This window comes from Lissotriton vulgaris, chromosome 4_1, assembly GCF_964263255.1.
Source record: "Lissotriton vulgaris chromosome 4_1, aLisVul1.2, whole genome shotgun sequence".
In the NCBI taxonomy this organism is placed as follows: domain Eukaryota; kingdom Metazoa; phylum Chordata; class Amphibia; order Caudata; family Salamandridae; genus Lissotriton; species Lissotriton vulgaris.
Window position 1 is genome coordinate 60,433,528 of NC_141691.1, and position 24,320 is coordinate 60,457,847.

At 48.0% G+C, this 24,320-nt stretch overlaps 1 protein-coding gene across 3 annotated transcripts in view; it reads right to left on the minus strand.

Annotated features, from left to right (window-relative positions):
• GDPD2 (glycerophosphodiester phosphodiesterase domain containing 2) overlaps positions 1–24,320 on the minus strand; it is a 389,876-nt gene that overhangs the window by 205,120 nt on the left and 160,436 nt on the right. The window lies entirely within an intron of this gene.

Genomic DNA, 24,320 nt, shown 5'->3' on the forward strand with positions numbered 1-24,320 from the left:
GCAGGGGCGAACCAGAGGGCGGCAGGGGCGAACCAGAGGGCGGCAGGGGCGAACCAGAGGGCGGCAGGGGCGAACCAGAGGGCGGCAGGGGCGAACCAGAGGGCGGCAGGGGCGAACCAGAGGGCGGCAGGGGTGAACCAGAGGGCGGCAGGGGTGAAATAGAGGGTAGCAGGGGTGAACCAGAGGGTGGCAATGGTGAACCAGAGGGTGGCAATGGTGAACCAGAGGGTGGCAATGGTGAACCAGAGGGTGGCAATGGTGAACCAGAGGGTGGCAATGGTGAACCAGAGGGTGGCAATGGTGATCCAGAGGGCGGCAATGGTGATCCAGAGGGCGGCAGTGATGAACCAGAGGGCAGCAGTGGTGAACCAGAGGGCGGCAGTGGTGAACCAGAGGGTGACAGTGATGAACCAGAGGGTGGCAGTGATGAACCAGAGGGTGGCAGTGATGAACCAGAGGGTGGCAGTGATGAACCAGAGGGTGGCCGTGATGAACCAGAGGGTGGCAGGGTGAACCAGACGGTGCTAGTGATGAACAGAGGGTGCTAGTGGTGAACCAGAGGGTGGCAGTGGTGAACCAGAGGGTGGCCGTGATGAACTAGAGGGTGGCAGTGATGACCCAGAGGATGGCAGTGATGACCCAGAGGATGGCAGTGATGACCCAGAGGATGGCAGTGGCGGAACCAGAGGGTGGGAGTGGTGAACCAGAGGGTGACAGTGGTGAACCAGAGGGTGAAAGTGGTGAACCAGAGGGTGAAAGTGGTGAACCAGAGGGTGACAGTAGTGAACCAGAGGGTGACAGTAGTGAACCAGAGGGTGACAGTAGTGAACCAGAGGGTGACAGTAGTGAACCAGAGGGTGACAGTGGTGAACCTCAGGGTGACAGTGGTGAACCAGAGGGTGGCATTGGTGAACCAGAGGGTGGCATTGGTGAACCAGAGGGTGGCAGTGGTGAACCAGATGGTGGCAGTGAGGAACCAGAGGGTGGCAGTGAGGAACCAGAGGGTGGCAGTGATGAACCAGAGGGTGGCGCTGCTAAACTGCCCGGGAGCCCTTTGGGTGTAAGCCCCAGCGCTGCTGAGCTGCCCAGGAGTTGTGAGCCCACATGCTACATAACTGCCCCGGGGCCCAGTGGGTGTGAGCCCCCGTGCTGCTGAACTGCCCCGGAGCCTTCAGTGTGAAAATCATTTGTGCTCAATTGCCTGGGAGCCCCCTGGGTGTGAGCACACATTGTGCTAAGTGCCCCCCTGCCCCAAGTACATATATACCCATACCGCACAGCACCATTATGCTCTTGCACCATGAAGTCTGGTGCCTGGATGCTCCTGATCCGTGTAGGTGGTACCACCGTCTGGTGCAGTCAAAATGTAAAGTCATAACTTGCTACACAGCACCAATAAACATGTGTCCCCCCTGGCACGGGTATGCGCATGTACCAGGCGTGGAGCACCCGCATGCCACTTCACCCTACTGCCCAGCGCCAGCATATGCCTGTACGGGGCAATTTAGTATGAGATGGGACATTGTCCAGCAGCAGCAGCTGCATGCGCCTGAACCCACTGAGCAGGATCAGAATGGATTTGTACCAACACGCGCAGCAGAGCTATCTTGGACATCTGAAGGATTCTGGGGCCCTTGGCCAAACATATTTTTGCATCCATGAGTTTCCCGAGCGCCATCCCTGTGTAGCTCCTGTGACCAGGAGGCTGCTTTCTCCTCATCTGCTGCTCTGCTCGGTCTCTGACCCTTTATAAACAAGATGCATGTGAACTCGCATAGAAGCCCCCCCCCGTTTGACCCCGTCCACCACACACTAGCGGTATGAAACGTCTCCCCGCCCGTCCCCACTATAATGGCCAGCTCTCTCAAAGGACCTCGGCGCCTTTTGGCGTGCTGGCAAAGTAACAGGCACACGTGGTCACATATTTGTTCAAATGGCAAAAAATCCGCGAGTTCGTAGGAAAATTCGCGAACTCGACGATTCTTTTTGCCATTTCGCACGAATTCACGGGGTGTTGGTCAGAATCCTTGGTGCCGCGTTTTGTATCATTTGTAGTTTGTTTAGAACTTTTTCCTGGGTGTTAAGAAGTAGGCCGTTACAATAGTCCACCTTGGACATAACTAGTGTGCTCATGAGGGTTCTTCCGGCACTTGATGGGAGATAGGGTAGGAGTTTTTTTTATTATTTTGATGGTGTGGAAGGCGGAGGATACCACGTTATTTGCGTGTCGAAATGAAAGTTTGTCATCAAAAATTTTGCCCAGGTTTCTGACTTTTGTGACGGGGGTAGGGGGTGGATTTAAGTCTGCAGGCCACCATATTGTGGACCAGCTAGGGGAGAAGTTGCCAAAAATCATTACCTCCGTTTTTTCGGAGTTAAGTTTGAGGCAGTTATTTGCCATCCATGTGTTTATTGCGAGCATTACAGTTTGGAAGTTTGCTGCAACTTTTAGGCCGTCAATGTGGGTTTCTAGTACTAGCTGGGTGTCATCGGCGTTTGTAGCGAGTAGCATTCCATGAGACTTAATGACCCTCGCCAAGTCAGACACGTGTATGTTGAACAAGATCGGACTTAGCAAGGATCCTTGAGGAACGCTGCAAGGAAGGGTGAAAGATGTAGATTTAAAGTCGCCCAGGGCTACTGATTGGGATTGGTTGGAGAGGAAGGAGGTGAGAAGGGTTTTGGCCTTATTTTTGATACCTAGTGCCAAGACAGAGTCGATAAGAGTCTTGTGATCGACCGTGTCAAATGTTGCTGAGAGGTCCAGCAGGACCAGAGCAGCAGCTCCACGCCTCCACCCTGGTCGAGTATCATTCTGATCTTGTCAGAGGCCTTGATGAGAGCTGTCTCTGTGCCGTGGCCCTTGCTGAAGGCAAATTGTGTGTCATTTAATAGGTTGTTTTCATCGATGAAGTGTGATAGCTGGTTGTTTATAACTTTTTCGAGAACCTTAGCCGGGAAGAGGAGACAGGCTATTGGTCTGTAGTTTTTCGTTTCTGTGGGGTCGAGGTTGTGTTTTTTAGAAGAAGTTTAATAACAGTTCTTTTCCAGATGGAAGGGTATGTTCCCGAGGTGAACATTGAGTTACAGATGTTGGCTAATGCTGGGGCTATAATCTCGGGTATCACAACGGGGGACAGGGGTCATTGGGAGATCCAGATTTGATAGTGGAAATGTGGTGTAGGATTTGGTCTGGCGCGTCTTGGGTGAATTCCAGAAGGGTGGGAGAGGTGGTGTCCTTTGTGGTGCAGGGAGGGGTGGAAAAAGATGAGTTGATGTTGTCAATAGTAGCGGTGGTAAGGTTGCTGGCAAAGTTGGTATATATGTGGCTAACTTTGTCTTGAAAGAATGTGGCTAAGGAATTACAGAGGGGTTGAGGGGGGGTTTGGGGCCTGACAGTCTGGTTATGACCAGAAAAAGCTGTTTGCTGGAGTTTTGTGATATTTCAATTTGGTTGACAAAGTATTTGCTTTTTCTACAATTATGAGGTGTTTATATTTGGTTAGTGCTAGTTTATATTGGGTTTTATGATGTTGGTCATAGTTCCGGCGCCATTGTCTTTCTATGTTGCTACAGGATTGTTTTTCTAACCTGAGTGCTTCTGAGAACCAGGGGGCTGATGGAGTTTTCCTGTTTGTGGAAGTGGTTTTCAGTGGCACTAAGGTGTTGAAGGCTGAGCAGAGCCATTGAGTATATTGTGTGGCTGCTTGCTCCGGTTCGAGCGGGGAGTCCAGTTGGGAGGACAGGAGGTGGGCTTTGAGGCCAGACGGGGAGATGCTTTTCAATGCTTTGAAATGTTTGGGGGCTGTGGGTGTCACTTGACTGAACTATTTTGTCCGATGGAGCTACCTGGTTCAGCTATAGGGGAGACAGCTCGGGGATTCCCTCCTTGGACGTCACCTACCCAGTCGGTCTTTAGACAGACTTCCTTTTGTCTCTCCTGGTTGTCTTTTCCCTTATCCTCCCTTTCTCACCTTCCCTGCCCCCTCCACTACCTTTCTTTCCTCTCCTAACGTATTGCCTATTTTTTGACGTACTGTATAATTGTTGATCTTTTTCGGTTACATTGTTATTCTCATGTAAAGTGCTCTGATAGCCTCGGGTCTAGCCAGCGCTATATAAAACTCTTTAAATAAATAAATAAACTTGGTTGGAGATATCGTTTTCTACATGAATGTTGAAGAAGATCGCACAGTGATCAGTCCAGGGGAAAGGGAGGATGTTTCCAAGGGTGATGTGTTGATTGTTAGTGAATAGCCCGTCCAGGGTGTGGCCTGCTGAGTGGGTAGGTTTGGTTACTACTTGAATGAGTCCTGTCGCTTGTAATTCTGCTAGTAGGGTTGAGGTGTCGTGGTCTTTGTGGGCTTCCATATGGAAGTTAAAATCCCTTAGTATAGTGAAGTTGTTTTCTCCCGCTGAGGGTTCTAGGAGAAGCTCTATGGGGGATAGGAACTCGGCTTGGGGTCCTGGTGGGCGGTATAAGAGAATACCTTTGAAGGAATACGAGTTTGTAAGCGATATTGTGAAAGAGAAGGTTTCAGAGTTAGTGATCGGGATTGGGTCTGCCCTCAGTAAGTAGTGTTCTCTGTAAATAAAAGCTAGTCCACCACCTTTTTGTGTGGGTCTATCTAGTCTGTGGACACAGAAGCCCTCTGGGGTTGCTGTGGCGAAGTCTGGTCCTGAGGATGTCTCCCCATGTTTCAGTTATGAAAAGAAGATCAAGTTTGTAGGATTCTAGGAGATTTAGTAGTTCGTTTTTATGTTTGGGTAGTGAGCGGGCATTTATAAGTGCTGAATTAACAATTGTGTGATCGGTGGGGGATTAGGAGTCCGTGTTGAGTGGGTTTCTATGAGGGGGCTGTAAGATGAAAGAACAGTTTGGGCAGTATGTATGATTTTTAGTGGATAGAGTTTCTGGGTTGATTAGAGGGCATAACCGTTTGTCATTGGAAACAACGGATATGGCTTTAAGTTGTTTGTTGCAGTAGGTAATATGCCTTGAGTGTGGGTTTGTGTAGGGGCGACCAGGGGGGGGGGTGGCCCTGGGCCCGGTCAAGACGCGGACGGGTGCAGACGAGCTTGCCTTTGGCGCGCCTTTGGCACACCCGCTGCGCGCGTCCGCTGCGCGTGGAGAAATGCATCCCGTTTTTAAAGGGGCGAGCTCAGCTGCTAGTCAGCTGACTCTCCAGAGGACCCGGAAGTTGTAATTACTTCCTGAGTGTGTTTGAATGGGTCTGGATTCCCTCCACACAAACTGCTAATCGGCAGTGGACCGGGAATGGGCACCAAAAATGAAGGTGAGTGAGGAAGTTGCGAATTGGTGAAAGTATCAACGATTTGAAAACACAAGTTAAAAACAGCGTCAAATGTTTTCATAAATTGCAGCGCAAAGATTATGGAGCCCTTTACCAGGCACTCCTGCTGCTTACTGAGTTGGTTGAGTCTGCTCGGTCTCTGTTTAGCGCGTCCGTCAAGCTCTGGGACACCCATTCTGACTTTGTCGCTAGGCAACCACATCTTGGCAAGGCAATTCGATGACGCTCTGATCCCCAAAGGAATTAGATCAGTAGGTGATGTGCCTCTCTAAACAAAGATCTGTAGGGTAGGTCAGGTATTGTGGAGAAAATAATAGAAGTGCCATAGGAAGGAGATCATCTTAGATATTGCTATCCGTCCCATTACCGATAAAGGCAGTGATAACCAAAACTGCACCGACTGGCGCAATGAGGCCAGTGCAGCTCTCACATTGCCCTTAAATAGGGTGGCTTCAGAATTATAGACCTTGACGCCAAGGTATCGAAACCTAACTGGTTCCCAATGAAAAGTAAGACCGTGTGCTTGAGGGAATCTCGTGATACCCACCCATTCGACCTGCACCAATTCACTCGTAGTACAGATAGTGCATCAAAGGTTCCCAGCCCTTCATGTGCATCCTCCAAGTCTGAGAGCTCACTGTGTACGTATAGTAGCAAGTCATCAGCAAAGAGGGAAACATAATTGAGCGCAACCAACAAGCAGTCCTCCGTAATGGGTACCCATGCGTAGTCCGAGAGGTAGGGGTTCCATTGTGACGCCGAACAAGACTGGGGACAACGGGCAGCCCTGCCAGGTGCTCCTCTTCACTGTACAGGGCTTGGAGATTACCAAACCGGCTTTGAGCTTGGCTAGCAGGTCTGTGTATATGTGTCCAGGAAATAAAACCCCCACCTAGACTCATACCCACCAGCACCGCATACAGGAAATCCCACCGCAAGGAATCAAAGTCCTTCACAATATCAATAGAGATTGCAAGGGTCTTTGGGTAGTCTGCGGGAGGGGCCAGAAGCACCCGTATCAATTGGTGGATGTTAGGAAATGTATTGCGTTGTGCTATGAAGACAGACTGAGAAAAATGAATGAGTATGCCAACGTGAAGCAGCAGCCTGTTGACCAGAATCTTGCTCAGTAGCTTATAATGGATGGTAAGAATAGACAGAGTTCTACAGGACTGGTGTTATCACTGGGCTGGTCACGTTTCAAGAGAGGCACTAGCAAAGTCTCCCTTATCGGAGGGAGACGTCTAGTAGTCTTCCGGCATTGTACAATTTTGTAAGTGCGTTCTTTGCGCCACTTCTGAGACCACCGTTTCTACTTTCTACATTGTGAACCCTGTCAGACATTTTTCTGTGGTCGTCCCTAAACAGCCTGAAGTCCACTACCAAAGAGTCATATTATGGCCCGGCACCTCTCTTGTGAAGCTCATAGCCACTAGAATAGCATCCCTGGATGAGGTCAGGAGAGGCCACCCCTGCCGCAGGCCGGGGTGCGGAGGGATCCTCACACAGTTTATGTGTGTGGCACGTTGTGGTGGCGTAAAAGGTGGAGGAGGGTCCAACTAATGGGTATACAGGGAACGTAGGTGCACTAACGGCTAAGGATCCTCTCAGGTCCTTATGTCCAAAACCATTCTCCCGCCAGGTGGGTGCATGCCACAGTGGCCGGGGATTAACAGCGAGGGATAGTGTGGGTTGTGAGAAGTTGGCCTGGTATATGCTGTCCACCAATTAAAGTGGGCACCTTGCACCAGTTCGAACAACCCTTATTGCTGATTAGGTTAAAGAGAACCTTTATTGAAAGCTATCCTAGTGGTAGCTATGAAGAGCAGCCTTCAGGCTAAGTCTTGAAGGAGTGTAAAACAGCTTGTTTTACCAGATCAGAACCTCCTGAATGACAAAGGGAAAGGAGAACCACACAAGTGTTATTATAAAAAAGATGTATTTATTTCTAAACACTCTTTACCAATCTCTTTATGAGATTAGAGCACAAAGCACACAATATTAAATCAATAGAACAACAGTAAATAGCACAATACACAGCGGGCTCCAGGGGGGAGACCGAACCATATACTAAGAAAGTGGTATAACAACCACAACTTCAGTAGACACAGAGCCTAGAGCAAGTAGAATCGCTGGGACCCCAAGGAACCACCGAAAGTAGTGACACAGGGGACCTACGGAGGACGGGTGCAGTGTGTGAACACAAGAGCGAGCTCCGTACAACTCTATTGGAATGTCGCAGTTGGAAATTTACAGTTTAAGGACACTTCGGAGAGGACTTCAAGCAAACCCTTTGGAACATAGAAGGTTCTAAGGCCAGCACCCTTGTGAGTCCCAAGGTACCCGTGTTACCTATCCCAGAGGAGCCGGGTGCATAGGGGTCAAGTGGTGTCAGAGACCCTCGTCGTTTTCAATGGCGTGATGCGAGAAAGTGCTTCTGCTGGGAAGATGAAAAGTGACTGGTGGAATACAAGCCTGGATCCGAGGTGAAAAGAACCTGAAAGCAGAGGGGAAAGAGTCTGGATTACTTCAGGGTGACCAGGGGCATGCTAGGCGAATGCCCACCAATGTCGGGTGCTTCTGGTGAGAAGATTGGATGTTTGAGACTGCAGCCACGGGTACCAGGAGACGTTGACAATGACCAAAGTCCGGAGGTGAGATGTCCCATGAAGGATGTCGAGTGCTGGGGGGTCAGTGTCCGGATCGAAAACCAACAAGCCTTGGCAACTGCAACCCATGTGGGCAGAGCAGACAGGTTACGGTGAGGACCAGCAAGGTCCTGGGGACTATCCAAGCAGTGGAGAATCAGGGCAAGTCTGGAGAAATCAGGAAAACCTAAGGAAAGTCAAAGTTACCTTCACAGGGACCCACAGGCCAACGGACCAGGGATCGTGAAGGGATCTCAAGCTGAATCACGAAATACCAGCCCACGGAACACTTGTGGAGTGTAGGCAGGAAATCTTCAGTGGAAATGCTGCTCGGGGTAAGGACTACATGTAGCCCAAAGCACAGCCTCAGGGATCGCCAAAAAGCATAGGCTGCTGCAAAAGTACACGTGCACAGAGGTTCGGGTTGCACGGTCCCCACGAGGGATACTTGTCTCAGAATTGCTGAGAGAGCAGTTTAACCTCAGACACCCAGGAACCCACCTCCTGTGTTGCAGAAATCTTTGGAGTCCTCAGGAGCTTGGTAGATGCAAACCGGTCAGATGCGTTAAGGTGCCTGCTGCTGCAGGGGAGTAACTCCTTTACTCCAAGGGAGATTCGTCAGTCGTCCAGCAAAGTATAGATCGTCGAAGTACTTGGTTTCTGATGCAGAGTTTATCCCAGGTAAATCTAAAGCCCTGTAGGTGGGGGTTCCTACTTTATGACCAAGGTAGGGGTGGGACATACTCTGGGGACCCACGTATGGGAGGGTCAGGACAGAGGGGTGGCCTTTGTCCAGTTTCGCACCAGAGGAGGGGCAAATTGCTCCTGCAACTGATTTGAGCTGGACTATGCACAGGGACACCAAATGTGACCCCAGTGCAGACTTTCTGGCACCCTCAGAGTGAACCCACCCAGCCCCAATACACTAAAGCCTGTCTGGGAGGTGGTCACACCTCCCTGTGACAGTAAACCTATTGTCAGGCCTTCCCCTGCAAGAGCTTGGCTCAGCAGCAGGAGGGCAGACTTGTGTCTGCGGCTGGCAGCATCCATTTTGTGATGCCCAGATCGAGAAAGCTGGTACCAGTGTACCGGTGTTTCACATAAGTCCATCTAGAAGGGTGGAATCGTACCTCCCCCGCCAGTTACTGCTGGGGAGGTATGATCCCAAGGTGTTTGACACCAAACATGACGTTTCTAAGCAGCCACTTTAAAGGTAGCATTTACCCCGAGGTAATAATCCACTTAAAGATATATGGTTGGCTAAATCACAGACAACCCCGGAAAATAGGTTCCGAATGCTGCAGAGGGGCCCTGCTCATGCATGGGCCCCCTCTCACACAAAACCCAGCACCCTGCCTTCAGGATTGATTAGGCCTGCCATAGGGGTGGCTGATAGGTTTATATGTGCAGTGATAGAAAGGTAGATATAGTGAACCTATATCTAAGTAAGGGGTGCATGCACCACCTTACACAGGCTGCTGTAGCAGACCTGTGGTGTCAGTTTGAATGGTCTCTCAGGGGTGGCATAATACAGGCTTCAGCCCCTGGAGGACCTCTGGGATACCTTTGCCCTGGATACATGGTGTACCATATACTAGGGACTAACAATGGTACCCCAGAAGCCAATCTGGAGTACACCTAAAGTACATGCACAACCAATTTTAGGGAGAAGGCAGATAAACTGGGGTTCTGATGAGCAGGATCCCAGACATACTAGTCAAAAACCAGCAAAACACCAGGAAAAAAGTGGGGGTAACCATGCAGTCAGAATCCACCTTACTACATGGCCACCCCATTGCCAGAAGCAGCCACCAGAAACGAAGTGCAGAAGCCAGCCATCGATTAGTGATGGGTTCCAGGTCCGAAGCTGTTGGAATGGTAGATTGAGGTCAGTGGTGTGAGACACTCCCCTCAGGTGGCACCTCCAGTTCCTCCTCCAGCCACCTTACGTGGGCTCACATTCCCCTGTAGTCTCCAAATAACACTCCATAGAGAGAGTCAACACCCGTTGTGGGCAGGCTCTGAAGCAGAGGCAACAGAAATGGGCAAAATAGCTGTCTGGGGTCTTCTCCCTGGGTGCTGCAGTGCCACCCCTACTGACCAGTAGAATCCCTTCGGCCACTCAGCGGAGTAGGCCCATCCAGTGCAGTAGTCATGGCGGTGTCAAGCGAGGGATGGCCCAAACAGTCTGTAGGCACGTGGCAGCACAAACATCCATAGTGCCCAGAAAGTCAATCGAGAGCCTGCCTGCCGGACGTGGTGCCCCTCAAAACTGAAGGATTCGCTTCCCGCTGTCCAATGCGGCCGACAGGGCATCCTAAATGAGAGCAGGGCTGTAGACGCTGCGGGGGCAGTGAGGAATAGGCATAATAGTCGAGGGGAGGAGGCACTGTTTGTCAGCAGTAGCACCCCCAAGGGTCAAGGGATCTGTTGAAGCCTGCCATCAGCTACATGAAGAGCCACCATGGTCTTCCGCTCTGCAGCAGCCGCCATCTTGTGTGCTTCTCTGGGCCGCTGCAGCTCCACTGAACAAAACAGCGGCTGCTGCACTGAAGCCTCAGAGCAGAGATGAGACCCCAGCAGTGCAACCCCTAGTTACCCTGCGAGCCCCCACTTGGGGCAAGGTAGATGCAGGTGAGGAAAAGCAGCAACGGGCCCCAGGGAGCAGAGGCGCTCCAACAGTAGGTTCCTCGCCGTATGGCGGTTAGCACCCTCCCATCATCCAATATCTCAAGCTTACTTGTAGAACAGGTATAAATCGAATGGACTCATTGTATTCGATCACCTCAGGAAAGACCTGCTCTGCTGCCTCCTAGCTCCACACCCAACTGCAGAGAACATTCCAATGGGCTGCTCTGGGAGAGCCGACATACCTGTTCATCTCGGCTAGCAGAAGCGAGAGCCCAGTTCACCACAATGCTATCGATGCCAAAAGACAAAACCTAGTGAAAAGACCACCCACCCCCGGCCGGCGGAATGCTAACTCCATGATGGCCACCCTTGTGGATAGCTACAGAACCACGAATAAAGCTGAGGGTAGGATCGATGCATCCTTGGTAACATTGAGTCATCTGGTAACCTTACAAAGCGTTAGTACAACCATTTGTAGAACTTAAATTCAGAAATCCCGGAAACCCTCTATGTGCCAAACTATAAACACACATTAGCACCAACAATCACCATGATCCACATTTTCATCATGAATATGGAACCAAAAGCACAGTTCAGAAAATCAGGAACGTCAGTTAAGCAGCTAACACATGAATGGGTGCCGCTGAACACCATCTTTACGTCCGAACAGCCTTCGCTACCATCCTTCTGGAGGGAGGCGCCATGAATTCCCAGTTGGACCACTCACCCCTGCTCTACCCCAGCTGCCAACCTGCCCATCTTGAAATCTTTTACAAGAATCCCACCAAACTGGCAGGTTGGAAGGGCAGTGGGGGCCCCTACAGGGAGGCCCCTTCCCTTGAATTCACACTTCACCTTCAAGACCCTCTGTGTCACCACTAACAAGTCACATCATTCTTGCAAAGCCATAATTTTTTGGGAGCACGCGCTAGGATTAATACAATCATTCAGAATTTTAAAAAGCACTTTAGAAGAGTTGCTAACTTTGCCAATTTGATTTGTAATATGAATTTTTCAAGCAGTTTTAATATATTTCCATGGTACATCATGAGAGCAGTTCTATAGGCTTCCATATCACTAAGATTGTTCGTCTTGCGCCAGAGTCTTAAGTTTTTGGCAGGAGGATTGTTCTTTACACAGTTCGGCGGTAGACCAGAGAACATGGGTTCGATACCTGATGTTTGCACAGGTTTTGGGAAGAGCCACTCTGTCAAGAGCAGAGTTTAATGTGCTTCGGTAGTCAGCTACAGCTTTACCAACTTCTGAGGCCTCAGGAACTCATTTATTTATTTATTTATAAAGTTTTGTATAGCGCTCACTTGATCCCGAAGGATATCAGAGCGCTTTACAATTTGAGACAAAGGTAACAAATCAGAACATTTTTCTAGCATGGAGAATCTAATGGGAATTGAATCAACCAGTACAAACATAACAGCTCAATATAACCTGAGTGCACATGTAGGAATGGGCTATGAAACGGAGCAAAGAGAGATAATGGGAGTACATACAATAATCATATACAGGAATAATAATTCCGTTTTCTCAAAGTCTGCCCTCTGCAAAGAAAAGAAATACTGTCATGCGAAATCCGATTGATTAGAAAAGAGAATATTTATCAGCAAAGATTTCAGTACCGATCAACCAGGACGTTATTTGACAGTTTGTATTAAGAACAGCATCATCAACAAGCAACAGTTGTAACCACGCACATCACATATTTTTTGAATAGCAAAGAGATTAGGATCGGTTCAGGAAAGAAAGGCATGACCACCAAAAGCTAACAATGAATATAAACACATTTCAAAACATTTCTGTGATATATTACATGGCAGTGTTTTACTTAAGGAACACACTTGTATCATTAAGATACATTCTCATAGAAATCACCCCAATCACCACTCATACCAAATCTGAGTTAAAATCTGTCCCAGAGGTTTTATAGCACCAATTCTGTGGGAATTAACCGATATCTTTTCTTCACTGTTTACAGAGATCTTTGGGTCCTTAAATGGCAGACCAATGACTCGGTCAGTCTAGTGCTGGAGAAGGCAACATAAATGGCAATACACAAGCATATGCCATTCACTTGCTCATCTCTAAAACCTACTGGAACATCCCAATTGCATCCATTGTTAAAATCGTCACAAAAGTTCTGTATGCATCTAAACAACAAACATCGTCGGTCTCTCCGAAGCCAGACCTAAGTATCCTGCCATCAAGACAAGAACCTAGACACAAGCTTTTCCTGTGCACCGAAAAATCAAAATAAGTGATGGAGAAAATGGACAGCATCCGATCTGTGCAGGAAACTGGCTAGTATTGTTACCTTGGTTACTATTGTTGCCCATCCTAATCTTGACCACTTTTTTGCTACCATTGTTTTCTGTATTTTCAACCCTAACTAATACGAAGAACAATAAACAGAAGAACCAATAACAAATCTGTACATGAACAATAAAAGTTAACTACAATTACTAGTCGCGAGGGGAACAACGTGAAGAGACAATCACGTTTGCAACGTGCATTTTATCAAATAAATCATTCCTTTTCGTACTTTGCATCAATGGCAAAGCTCATGGCCTCGAGAAACAAATGCACTCTGCGACCTCTTGTGGTTTTCGGTCTTTCCCTTTTTATTTTTCTGATTTTTAGATATAATTCTTTCCACTCAAAAGTGCTTGAATGAGGGATGGACACTCAAAGGTACACGTAACATTCAGATATAAAAACCTGTATTTCAAAAGGTGAGATTATTATTTGTAAGCTATAGGGGCGGCCAGCACCTCCCTATATCCCCGTGGAATCTTTCAAGATACTTTTGATGTAGCGCTGTTATTGCTTCTTCCAGAAGCTGAATCAACACCAGAGACAATTCAGCCGCTCCCTGGAATCCAGCGGCACCGAATCCTGACCAGACCCAGTAATGACGGTAAGAGAGAGGCTGGGGTGATCCTAATCTCTCACTCTTACAGAAACTGAACTTTTGCCAGGCTTTTCCGAGAGACACTTGGTGGAGCCGGGACAGACTGGGGAGAAGACATGTTATATCGTCCTGGCAGAGCCTTACCTGGTGGACAAGATGGCAGCGCTGGATGAACAAGATGGCAGCGCTGGATGAATAAGATGGCAGCGCAGGATGAATAAGATGGCAGCGCAGGATGAATAAGATGGCAGCGCAGGATGAATAAGATGGCAGCGCAGGATGAATAAGATGGCAGCGCAGGATGGATAAGATGGCAGCGCAGGATGAATAAGATGGCAGCGCAGGATGAATAAGATGGCAGCGCAGGATGCATAAGATGGCAGCGCAGGATGGATAAGATGCCAGCGCAGGATGAACAAGATGGCAGCGCAGGATGAACAAGATGGCAGCGCAGGATGAACAAGATGGCAGCGCAGGAGGAATAAGATGGCAGCGCAGGATGAATAAGATGGCAGCGCAGGATGAATAAGATGGCAGCGCAGGATGAATAAGATGGCAGCGCAGGATGAATAAGATGGCAGCGCAGGATGAATAAGATGGCAGCGCAGGATGAATAAGATGGCAGCGCAGGATGGATAAGATGCCAGCGCAGGATGAACAAGATGGCAGCGCAGGATGAACAAGATGGCAGCGCAGGATGAATAAGATGGCAGCGCAGGATGAATAAGATGGCAGCGCAGGATGAATAAGATGGCAGCGCAGGATGGATAAGATGGCAGCGCAGGATGAATAAGATGGTAGTGCAGGATGAAAAAAATGGCAGCGCAGGACGCATAAGATGGTAGCGCAGGACGAATAAAATGGCAACGCAGGATGAATAAGATGGCAGCGCAGGATGAACAAGATGGCAGCGCAGGATGAATAAGATGGCAGCGCAGGATGAATAAGATGGTAGTGCAGGATGAATAAAATGGCAGCGCAGGACGCATAAGATGGCAGCGCAGGACGAATAAAATGGCAACACAGGATGAATAATATGGCAGGGCAGGATGAAAAAGATGGCAGCGCAGGATGAATAAGATGGCAGCGCAGGATGAACAAGATGGCAGCGCAGGATGAATAAGATGGCAGCGCAGGATGAATAAGATGGCAGCGCAGGATGAATAAGATGGCAGCGCAGGATGAACAAGATGGCAGCGCAGGATGAATAAGATGGTAGCGCAGGATGAATAAGATGGCAGCGCAGGATGAATAAAATGGCAACACAGGATGAATAAGATGGCAGTGCAGGATGAATAAAATGGCAGCGCAGGACGAATAAAATGGCAACGCAGGATGAACAAGATGGCAGCGTAGGATGAATAAGATGGCAGACCAGGATGAACAAGATGGCAGCGCAGGATGAATAAGATGGCAGCGCAGGATGAATAAGATGGCAGTGCAGGATGAATAAGATGGTAGTGCAGGATGAATAAAATGGCAGCGCAGGACGCATAAGATGGCAGCGCAGGACGAATAAAATGGCAACACAGGATGAATAAGATGGCAGTGCAGGATGAATAAGATGGCAGCGCAGGACGAATAAAATGGCAACGCAGGATGAACAAGATGGCAGCGCAGGATGAATAAGATGGCAGACCAGGATGAACAAGATGGCAGCGCAGGATGAATAAGATGGCAGCGCAGGATGAATAAGATGGCAGTGCAGGATGAATAAGATGGTAGTGCAGGATGAATAAAATGGCAGCGCAGGACGCATAAGATGGCAGCGCAGGACAAATAAAATGGCAACACAGGATGAATAAGATGGCAGTGCAGGATGAATAAGATGGCAGCGCAGGATGAATAAGATGGCAGCACAGGATGAATAAGATGGCAGCGCAGGATGAACAAGATGGCAGACCAGGATGAATAAGATGGCAGACCAGGATGAACAAGATGGCAGCGCAGGATGAATAAGATGGCAGCGCAGGATGAATAAGATGGCAGTGCAGGATGAATAAGATGGTAGTGCAGGATGAATAAAATGGCAGCGCAGGACGCATAAGATGGCAGCGCAGGACGAATAAGATGGCAGCGCAGGACGAATAAAATGGCAACGCAGGATGAATAAGATGGCAGTGCAGGATGAATAAGATAGCAGCGTAGGATGAATAAGATGGCTGCTCAGAATGAAGAGCGCAACTGTGGAACTGAGGTGGCACGAACTACTGAGGCTCTCCTACTGGGACCAGAGTGGTGTAATCAATGGCAGCCTCATGGGTTCGGGCAGAGGAGAAGTGTTTGTCTCAGTATGAAAAGATGAGGAGCAGTGGTGTGAATGTTTGAGGAGACTGATGTGGGGCTTGCTAGAGGTTTGGTGGTGGATGAAAGAGGTGGGCTTGCTTGAGTTTTCAAGCCTTGGGGACCAAGACAACTTTCTAGCAATATGGAGGTGGCCAGAGAAGGGACAACTACATGCTGAAATTCCTGCCTACAAGTTCTGTGGGTTATTCTTATTCTGAGGCTGGGGGCTCCTCTCACTTTCGGCCAGTTACTCCCTTTTCTTTCAGTGCTGCCTTCCTTACAGGGTGCTGACTCCTGTGCTAGTTGTTTGGGCTCCCTGCCAACTGGGGGGCCCCCTTGAGTGTTCAGAACCAGAGGATGCTCTTTCAATTACCTCGCCGTCCAGACCTGGAACTCCCAGCCCATCTACCTCAGGCAATCAGCGTCGCTGACCCAATTCAAGAAGGACCTCAAGACCTGGCTCTTCGAATGATCCTCCACCCAGAGGGTCCAGCGGCCCTCCTCCCCCACCCCAGCACCTTGAGACCCTCAAGGGTAAGTAGCCTCGATTTATAAGCCTCAGATTTATTGAGATGAGCTGAGGTCACTGGGATGTTCGTTGTCCCTACTACAATATGCATTCGCCGTGGAACTTCTCACTCTACAGATGTATATTGACACCCTTCTGATGTCGATTCGTCAAATCACACATTGCAAAGGTGGGATTTCCCTTTACCCAGATGGCCAGATGCTGCACGTGTGTTGTCTAGACTGATCAGGCCCATGTCCCGCACAGATTCTAGACACGTTTGTTGCTTCCTCCACCCTCTATATTAATTGGCCTAAATCAATTTATTTCTCAGTATCATAAGGGGATCTGAGTTGCAGTCAAGTATAAAAGTCGAGACTACAGGATTCAGATGTATGGCTGTATATCATGCTCAAAGGAGCTGGTATACTGAAATCACAATACAGTACTTATATTGTGTCAGTCTAAGCGTGACTTGAAGGAACGGTGGGCACTCCCCATCTCACTATTCATAATGTTGCCCCTTCTTAACCACATATCAGCTTCAGAATGATACCTTCTGAGATTCCCAGAGACTTCTCGGTCCCGTCTATGACCAGGATTAAGTATTTTCTCTGGAATAATGGAGAACTCAGGGTATTTACGTTTCAATGCTGGAAATAAACCTATGGTGGTGGACCGGCAATAGCCTTAATAATGCTACATTACTGGGATTCCCATTTGTCAATAATTAATGCCTGACACAGATACGGCGATCCAACTTGTTCTGTAGACGGCTGATGACATGGGCCCCTTACATTTTCTCAACTGAGCATGGATGCCAACCACACTGTAGTATGCTACTAGAACAGCATCTTGCATATGAATGGAGGCCTGGAGGGCTACAGGTTAGTTTGGCCAGTTGACAGTGAAGATATCCCTGTGGGTGAGAAGATGTCTGGAGCTGGTCGCCAATCTTCAATATTCAGCATTTCCAAACTAGGAGATGTAATGTTTCGAGCAGATGATGTCATAAGCAAACATGCAGGGAGGCTCCCTAATGCGCACAAACTGGCTTTACAGATACCTTCATTTGCAACTCTCTATGACTCCCAGTCTGTGACATGTTGACACTTTACCTGAATTTAGACTGTTCAAAGCTACCTCACCATGTGAGAATTGGAGTCAAAGAAAGTGGTGCAGGTGTATCGTACACTCATGGTTAATACAACTGATGCAGTGGGGAAACCAATGGTGATATGGGAGTCCAATGTGGGAGATGATGATGAGTAAAGGACTCCAGAGAAAGCAATTTCAACACACCGCAGCTCGACGTAGGTCAAGAACTTATACAGAATCTACAAGCCAGGTGAAGGATGCGGTGCCTGGGACAGGATACTACATTCCAATGTCTGTGTTGTCCGACAAGGAGGAATAACTTACTTCATGCTGTCTATATATGTCTAGGAAGTCAAAGATATTGGGTGGAAGTATTGAATAAGCTGTCTGCCTTACTAGGATTGCAAAATACTCTCACCTCAAAAGCCTGATGGGCCTGCTAGGTGATCTCACTCAGTCAAGCAGTTTATTATTCCCGGTATACAAAAGATATGCTTAACATTGGAGACAAAAGATTGCAGCTGACATTGGTAAATAGTAATGAAACATGAATAAATGGCTGGTCCTAGAAGTCACTTTTTCTAAGTCAAAGTAGATGATCTGTGGACCATACGAAGATATGCATATATTAGAAATCCTACCATACATTGTGAAAATTGTCAGTTTTTCATCATGTATTTGGTGATAAATGGACGACTCTTTAATGTTGATGCTAGCACTCTTCTTTTCATGTGGTGTAAATGTCCCAAACCTGGTGAACTTCAATTATGCTCAAGTACTTTGTTTTTTTTTATTCCACTTGCTTATTTAATTACTGCCTGTGATATAAACCTTATCTGCTCCATGAAAATGAGGGAACACTTTGACCTTATGTCCACGCCATAATGCAGGTGGAGACGGACAGGCAAAAAACGTCTTGGGAAGTACAATGACCCCCTTGAGAAAGGAAAACAGAGCCCTGAGGACAGCCCAGACTTCCACCTTTATCAGACGAAGCCATGAATGCAAACCACTGCAATGCGTTTCACCAATGCCCTCTCCTCAGCACCAACACAAACTTTCATAGTTTATATCTGCGCTGCAGACAGCAATGTTTTTTATTGTGAGCAGGTGCACTGCCTCTGTCTGCCCAAGCATGCATAATTTCGGGTGAACCATAGTACAAACAAGGACAGTGCCTTTGGCAGTGGGCCACACCCTCTGCCCCTGAAGCCCAAATAGTCGGTTAGTCCCACTGGAGTCTATAACCCAAATAAGGCAGCCATCCCCATGGCAAGCACAAGGCAATTTGGATTCCTTTGGGTGTAGTTTTGACAGATCGGCTGACTGATAGGGGTCAAACCCCAAATGTTGCCTACTCTAGGTAGCAGAAAGACAATCTGGTGCTTGGGTGTGAGACCTGACGGCCAGACTGGCCGACGCCCCCCATAATTCCTTTTTGAACATTCGTTTCTGGATGTACAGATCACAGCTTCATTGTACGACACACTACGCCTCACACAGAAGAAAGTCGGTCACATCTGTGGTGGTGCAGGCGCATCACAACGGGTATTAACAATTGTGCACAACATATAGAACTAAAAGCTGAGAGAGAGTATCTCAACACAGCACAGGAGCGCCTAGCAAATAATGCTTCAAATTTCAATTTTTTTTTTAAATTGGGGTTCTCTAAAACCTTTTTTGCAGGAACAATCACCTTAACGTTGACTGTTTTCCCATCCAGCACGTGTTTTGGCCCCAAGTAGCCCTTCCTTAGGGTCTCGCAGGACTGCAAATAAGCGAAGAAGTAAAACGCTATCCAAGGTTTGTAGCGGAACGTCTGTTCTTAGGGCAGAAGGTCAGGAGGAGTCGAGGAGAACTCTAAAATCTTCATCTTAATGGGGAAGAAAGGTTGTCTGGTGCCTGGGATGGGCTGCGACCCAGTGCCAGGCAGGACAAACACCACACTCCCTTTTGTTTTTCACTTTTTCCCCCTGATGTCCTTGTGGGCTTTCTGAATCCCCGGACAGAGGTGCACCACCAGAGTACAACTGAAAAAAGTGAGAAAACGAATGCAATGGGGCACTATACTATTTTGAAATTGGACCCCTCTACTGTGCACCAGACTGAGTTTCTGCCCCAGGGGAAGTCAGAATGTGGAGTTTACCCACTTTCTGCCAGCCCACATGGTAAAACTACATCCAAAGAAATGCCAAATTCCTCTTACTTGCCACGTGCAATGGCTGCAATATTTAGGGTCTGGATCAGCCACCACCCACAAAACACTACCAGTCCCAAGCATTCCTGAAACCTAGGAAAATCCAGGGTGTTGTGGTTAGCATGGATCCAGAACGTTTACTTGTCCAGAATACCCAGCGAAAATCATAAATATTGATAAAACCCCTAATTTGCACTCACTCGCCTCAAGGAATGGCTGCAACATTGTGGCCTAGCACTACCCAATACCTAAATACCTATGAATACCCGTAGAGGGAGGAGAACTACTTCCTCACAAGCACAAGTAAGTTAAAAACAAGCATTGGAAATGCAATAGGTCTCGCATTAGAAAAGTTGGAGCTATTGGTCTTGTAAATGACAAATATGTTATTATGTGTTGGTTTTTAAAATAGCTAAATTGATAGCTTTGTCATTTACAATGCCAATAGTTATAACTTTTGCGAATGTGACACCTATAGCATTTGTAATGCAACATGTTTTGTATTTACGGGACTTAGATGGCAGCTCTGGTCGTTAGGCCACATCTGCGGTTTACCTGCAGCACAGAGTACTACTACATTAAGTGGTGTGACAAGCAGAAGTAAAAGAACTCCAGTTTCATTTAATTGGAGACAGCTTGAACAGGAAAGAAAGACCACATATCAAATTGACCGTTTATGCACGCCTTCAAAAATCTACGTTTGGGAATAGCCAGAATCAAAAATAATGTTGAGTGAAAAGTGAACACTTACGTTCGAACATGGAAGATTTACTGTTTTAATGAGGCACTGCAATGCTCGGTGCTAGCCCCTCGTCGTCCGTAGAAGGAATTATGGCGGCCATCTTGACGATATAATGTTTTATTTGTAACTACTCAAAATACAACCAATGACCGTAATATAATGTGTGGCGACTGTTCAGAGTTTGTTTATGAAACATGGCAATTATGACCCAGAGTTCTTTAATTTGGCAAATGTTTTGAAAATGTATATTATAATCAAAACGGACTCACTCTTGTACTTTGCGATTTGTACCATAGCAATAACGTGCGCTTTTCACTAAGGGGCGGGTGGATTTAGCGCCTCCTAAGTGTCCTCTCTCTATGTCAATTTAAAGATGCAGCCGCTTCTGTTGCCTGTCAGGAGCAGTAGAGAGTCACTGTCTGCTTCAGCTATGTCAGTGGATTTCGATGAGCGCAGTGGTGTGGTTCCTTGCTACACCCCATGGGGGTTTTGGTACCAGACCATGGAGGAGGTGTTCATCGAGATGACATTGCCCAGCGGCACGACTGCCAAGGAAATCCAGTACCAAATAGAGAGCAAGCGACTCTCCCTGACTGTGAGAGGGAAGGACATACTTAAGGTGCACAGAGGACATTAATTCCCGATAGTGGACCTTTACGTTTATATTAGCGATCTAGTAACTACCTCTGTGACAATAAAAGGTGAGCATGTCCAGCAGGCGAAATGCTTCTTATTGCACAAAAGCACTGGTAGAAATATGGAGTTAAAAGGCATAGAGGAGGCTGAGAGCGCATGGCTAATTGAGAACATCTAAGCGGCCAAAAGGGGATAAAGGAGGTGCGAGTGCACGCCGAGGTGAAGGACTGTGCGAGAAGGGAGGGGGAAATGCCAGCAGCAGAGGAGCCTGCAGGCTGTTTAAGGCAGATGGTGTCTGCGGGCAAAGGACTGGGCGAGAAGGGAGGGGGAAATGCCAGCAGCAGAGGAGCCTGCAGGCTGTTTACGGGAAATTGTGTGAAAAGGGATGTTCATAACATTCACATTAGAAGAACCACACCAGAGTAAGACCTTCTGCAGCGTCTACAGACAGGAGTGTAGTCAGCAGCATCAGAGATCAGTTGCACTACTTAGTTGCATTATGTATTTTAAACATGCACAATTTATATTGGTATGTATGTTAAACGTACACACACTTTATTTTCTTTTAAAGCATGACTGCTGATGTGGCTCCACATGGCGCCATCCTTAGAAGTTACTGAACAGTGCGACGGTCGTTAGATGAGTGCCTTGCTGAAAGCAAAATGTTTTTAAAAGTTACTGACAGTGCGGTGGCCGTGAGATGGGTGCTAAGAGAGAAATGCTCACCTGAAATGTTAAACAAGAAGTGGTACAATTGCTCAAGCAGTGTCCCGCAAATGGTGTGTGCGGCCGCCACTGCTGAAGCGCGGGATGCCGGGCGGCTTGAGAAACAAGTAAAAAAACAAGGGAGGAGAGAAGGAAAGGTGACAGAACTGCTGGAGGATCAAAGAGGAGAAAAGAAATGCGACACGGCGGGCAGGGGATGGGGCGGAGCGGGTAAAAAAAAAAAAAAGACGGAGGGAAGGCAGATAAGGGGAGGGGGGAGTCGAAATGCGACACAAACAAGACGGAGGGAAGGCAGATAAGGGGAGGGGGGAGGAGAAATGCGACACGGCGGGCAGGGGAGGGGGCGGAGCGGGGAGAGGGTGTGAAAGCAGCAGGGGCCTGGAGTGCGGCTGAGGGAACTGATGTGCACGCGCTTTTAAGCTCAATGCGCATGCGCATTGAGCTTAAAAGTCACGGGCACTGCAAGGAATCGCCACGATTCCTTGCAAGTTAGTTAAAGAGTGGTTAAGCCCCCATAGTCTCGCAAGCTCGATGCGCATGCGCATCGACAGGCGAGACCTAATGAGTTGTGGAAAAGCACTCTGCATACGTCTTTAATTTGTAGTGCCTGCACTCATTACTAAAAACAATACCATGGTTGAAACCATTTTAAGTAGAACGGCCGACATGTTTCATTGCCAAATCCCTTTCTGGCAAATTCATCGCCGCAGGGCTCGGCGTGTTCGCGTCTAAGCAACCCACTCTTCGTTGGGAATTAATGCCATCCTAAGTCAGGAACAGGAGTGGTGACAAAGTGTACCATATTTACTGCAAGATCACGTCTAGCAACATCGTAGTAAATGGCTTGTTAGTTTAGTTTTAATAGCTATGTGAATGAGCACTGATACCTCATGCGCATTTGTGGACAATACAATCTAAAATGAAGCCACACTGATCAGCTAATGACAATTTTGTCCTAAAGAAGACATGAAGTTTGTTAGAAATTATAAAAACATTTTAGAGATGGTACTAATTAAGTAAATAAAAACATTTAATATGTACAAATGTGCTTGATATCAAAGGCAAGAAATACTCCATTTTATGGAATGTTTTTAGACATTTTATCATATTGTTTTCTATGAGCTAAGAAGCTGAATTGTCCAGACTATCTGGACCATCTGTTTTACAAAATCACAGTTTGCCAATGGCGTTCTTGATTTCAGGGAATACGGTAAATTTGCCTGATCCAGAGGAGTCAGATATGTCTAATCTAGATAATGTCATGTTTATTAGATATCGTTGAATTTCATCTCTGAACTGGTTCTTTTTTAAGCACATAGTTGGTCTCTTTTGTTTCTTCAATTCTCTCTGTTGTCTGCATCCAATTTCTACAAGACTAATGTTTTGTGAACATTCCTGGCTTTATTGAAATTTCATTTTGAGGTTATATTTTTACAGCACTATACTCTCTACAGGATGACATTTGTAGCACATTATAGCATTCAGCATCATAATACATCATGACTATGTCGCACTACAACTTATAGTGCCATGTTACCATATACCACAATAATGAGAACTCAAATTCATTGGAGGAGTCAGGAGTGACCCTGCCAAGATCTGACAGCACCGCTAGTGGTCAGACAACAAGCCTAACCAATGAAGCAAAGTCTTATGTCTCTGGAGGCTCCATCTGCTCTGCCAATAGAAATCTCATCTGTGTTCCAGAGCCCTCTGCAGCTAAGGCGGGAGATCACACTTTCAATTTCAAGCACTTAGACTGAAGAGGACTCCGGGTGCCCTTAGCTGTGAGGCGACCCCACAGGCCCTCCAGGAAGGGACTGAACGTTCTCCTCCTACGTGCCACAGCCAGGAAGGGACTGAACGTTCTCCACCCACATGCGGCCCCACAGGACCTCCAGGAAGGGACTAAACATTGTCCTCCTACGTGCAACCCCACAGGAAGGGACTGAAAGTTCTCCTCCTAGGCGCGAACCCACGGGCCCTCCAGGAAGGGACTGAACATTCTCATCCTAGGCGCGACTCCACAGGCCCTCCAGGAAGGGACTGAACATTCTCATCCTAGGCGCGACCCCACAGGCCCTCCAGGAAGGGACTGAGCGTTCTCTTAGGCGCGACCCCACGGGCCCTCCAGGAAGGGACTGAGCGTTCTCCTCCTAGGCGCGACCCCACGGGCCCTCCAGGAAGAGACTGAGCGTTCTCCTCCTAGGCGCGACCCCACGGGCCCTCCAAGAAGGGACTGAACATTCTCATCCTAGGCGCGACCCCACAGGCCCTCCAGGAAGGGACTGAGCGTTCTCTTAGACGCGACCCCACGGGCCCTCCAGGAAGGGACTGAGCGTTCTCCTCCTAGGCGCGACCTCACGTGCCCTCCAGGAAGGGACTGAACATTCTCACCCTAGGCGCGACCCCACGGGCCCTCCAGGAAGGGACTGAGCGTTCTCCTCCTAGGCGCGACCCCACGGGCCCTCCAGGAAGGGACTGAACGTTCCCATCCTACACCCTACCACCATATCCTCAGGTGAGAAGCTCATGGAGACGGTTAGTTCAGGGTGTTGGGTAATACAAGTAACCTGTTACATACATACAGATACATGTGTCCTTTCAGGA